At 43.2% G+C, this 3,417-nt stretch overlaps 1 protein-coding gene and 1 long non-coding RNA gene across 2 annotated transcripts in view; both read left to right on the forward strand.

Annotated features, from left to right (window-relative positions):
• The window catches only part of LOC107093115, an 11,929-nt gene extending 9,944 nt beyond the window's left edge, over positions 1-1,985 (forward strand). The window contains exon 3 of the long non-coding RNA XR_001481605.1: positions 1,953-1,985. This is a non-coding gene — a long non-coding RNA (uncharacterized LOC107093115). The remainder of the gene's footprint in view (positions 1-1,952) is intronic.
• Positions 1-3,417, forward strand: part of LOC107093109 (unconventional myosin-XVIIIa-like) — a 94,203-nt gene that overhangs the window by 36,414 nt on the left and 54,372 nt on the right. The window lies entirely within an intron of this gene.

Here is a 3,417-nt window from a genome sequence, read left to right on the forward strand (position 1 = left end):
GAAGTTTGACCCGCTAGAAGAGCGAGCTGCGTGAAAATGCTGGGACCCTTTTTCCACCTGGATCTCCGCTCTTTTTGGCCCTCATGTCCCTCCGTTGTCTGACTAAACTCGCCCCCACTTCCTCTCCGCCTCGGCCGTATCTAGACCCACAGTGTGTAGCTCAGACCACGCTTCAATATTGAGCATAAATCAGAAATGTCTGTCAAGCTCACTGCAGCATGCTGCTGTAAGAGTATAACCAGGAAGCGAGGTAGGAGGGCAAAATAGGTTTAGCGCCACCACAGCACGGGATGGAGAACTACGCCCAGGAGCAAATGGATAAAAATAGACTGGATGAAAAAAAAAAACATGAATCGATTCTCTTGCGGACGTATCGATGCATCGGATCGTCCGCTGTTGGATCGATGCATCAATACAAAACGATTATTATTTACACCCCTAATATAAGGTGATGTTAGATCCACTCTGGCCACCATATGTCAGTTTAAGAATGTCAGTTTTTGGCTGACCCACACAGAAGAGTGAAAAGATGTAACAGTTATTTTAAAATGGAAAATAAAATATAAAGAAATGAATCTTTAACCAAGCTGGCTCTGTTCATTACTACTGTTTTGAAACATTTTTTATAAACAATGTCGAAACAGTTTATAAATAACCAAATTAACTAAAAATGTTAAAACCTGCCGATGGAAAAATATTTGATTGTGATATTCTGGTACCTTAAAAGCTCTTTATGTTCACTTCCAGCCGCTACAAAAGGCTGCCAACAGAGAGCTTTCAGTGGGGATTTCCAGTGCTGCCGAAGATCTGGCGCTCTGAACAAGAGCTGCATATTTTAGTGGGAAAATCCTGATGAGCTAACTGCACAGACGATGTTTTGAGGTGGACTTTCTCACTTAAAAACATGTTAAACTTTTTTCTAACTCATAAAGTAAATAAAGCCAAGGTGCTCTCTTGCTTGTAGCTACAGAACAGAGCTTCCAGAGAGTCAAAGCATTAAAGCAACTTGATCGGCATTTGACCCAGTTTCCACATTTCGGCGTTTGGGCGAGTTTGACGCCCAGATCTTATTGGGTGTGAACGCACCATGATCGATTGCCATACAATAGAATTCCTGGGACTTCTGAATACCAACAGGAACAGCAAATGTAGTGTCTGACTCAACGACACAATGACTGAGGAAGGCAGAGCTAAAGCCCAAACTGGCAACCCACCAGTTACAGGATGCCTCCTTTATGTGAGCCCACCACCCAGGTGTTGGGAATTTTCAGCGGCATAACCTGTTTTGCAGGACATTTAATATCTTCCCACCTGTAGGCAAGGAATCAGAGCTTTGTTTCAGTCAATATCCTGAAAAGGACCTCGTCACACTCTGATGTGGTTAAAATTGGGGAAAACCCTTTTGCGAGGAGTTAAGCTTGGTTTATGCTTGATGTGTATGCGAGGTCTGCACAGCCCAAGGTCTGTGGCTTCTCTGTATAGAATGGAGTTGGTTGAGGTGGTCTAATCATCTGACCAGGATGCCTTCGGGTCTTTACCTGATTTTCTGGGAAGGAACTGGTAAGGCATTCAACTTAATGCATGAAGTATCTATTCCTTCTGGCCTAGGAAGACCATCAGGTCACATAATGAGCTGGCAAGTGTCCAGTTACCCCAATAACCAGATTGCTCATAAGATAAAGACAAGGGGTGGCTGGAATTAAGAGCTAAATCAGCCAGGGGTCTGCATCATTTCGGGTTTAACTTCTATAATAAGCATACATTAACTATGAAAACGATAAACTACACATTCCTATTTCAGTCATAAGTAGCCCTAAGTTGTTGGAAATGTGTTTTACTCTAAATGTGTGATTATTTCCACATTTGAGTTCTACCATCAGGAAACAAGGAACCTTGGTTTTCAATTTCCAAAATTCATAATTTTTCCTCCTATGTTCCCTCTCTATAACTAGTTGGAAAAAGATGGACTAGCAAGCCGAGCCCAGTCAGTTCCGGGTTTAGATCCTGGCAGAGGGTTATTTAGGGCAAAAAGTCCTTCACAACTTTCTCTGTCTGGATCAACTGGTCCTGCCAGAGGATCCTTCAAAAGCTCTGAACTACCCATGAAGATGACAGCAGATTTAAAAGAAACAGACTCTTCAGAAGTTCATGGGAAAGAAGCAGTTGGCTGTGAACATGGAATTAATGGAGATCTCAACAGTCTGACCAATGGCACAGCAGAACCTTTAGACTCCAATCCAAGCCAGAGGAATGTTATAGATGACAAGAAGATAACACGTAAAACAGAAGTGGGTAACCTTGTTACAGACAAGGTCACACCAACAGAGGATGGTAAGGCCATGGTGCCAACCCAGAATTTATCCCAACTTCCAGAGGGAGCAAAGATTACTCCTGATCCCCCACGACCAGTTCCAAGACCAAGAGCAGCCCCATTTCCAAAAGCCAAAACCGGGTCAGCATTCTGTTTTAAACATGACATTATCAAAACGGAAAACAAGGAGGACCTCTCACGAGGTCTTGCACTTTTTATGGCTGGAGACAAAAGGAAAGAGCTGCAGCTACAAATAAACAAAGACCACAAGCTACAAAAAGTGGAGATGGAGAAACCACATGAAGAGAAGAAGAGCAGTAAGCTAAATGAAACAAAACGGCAGCGAACAGAAGTTACCTCCCCTCAGGTGGTGCAGAATACAGATGATCTCACCAGTCTAAAGGAAGCTTCATCAGCTCCTGATGGCTCAGCTCAGACTTCGTCCAAAATCACTTCTACAAGACTCTGTTCTCCCCCCCATGCCGTGGGCTCTTTCCCACCTCCAAAGTTACCTCCTTCACATCCTAGCGTCCCATCCACCACCGCTTCTGCCACTCCTTGTAGTCCACCGGCCTGTAAATCCTCACCCTCGCCTCCAGTAGAGTCTTGCCTCAGTGCAAATACCTCTGTAGTTGTAAATGGAAGGAGTGTTCCTGATCCCAGCCCTGGTCCACATGTCCCATCAGGAAACGTCTCTATTCAACAAGCTGCTCTCAGTCAGGAGGAGGTACAGTGGTCCCTGCTTTATAAGTGACCCTGGTTTTATAAATGCATGATTGTTTAAATGTGGGCTGCAGTAAGTAGAAATAGTGACTGCTTATGTATTAAATGTCTGAATGATTAACATGCTAAGAAAACATTTGGACGCTGTAACATTTAGTAAGGCATGTAAGAGCTTGATTCTGTTAGTATCTGTTAGTATTGAAGTGTTGACATCATCCACGTCGCTGGATTTGATTGGTCCGAATCATTTCTGTAATCTATCTGTTGGATTCTGGCGAGATGGATTTTTGGGAGTTTGCAAATACAAAAACCTCGCGTCGATTCACCTTGTGGTTACACTTTATAACAAGTATCAAAATCATCATTTACATATGTTAAAAAGA

The sequence above is a fragment of the Cyprinodon variegatus genome, unplaced genomic scaffold, assembly GCF_000732505.1.
Source record: "Cyprinodon variegatus isolate N-32 unplaced genomic scaffold, C_variegatus-1.0 Scaffold408, whole genome shotgun sequence".
NCBI lineage: Eukaryota > Metazoa > Chordata > Actinopteri > Cyprinodontiformes > Cyprinodontidae > Cyprinodon > Cyprinodon variegatus.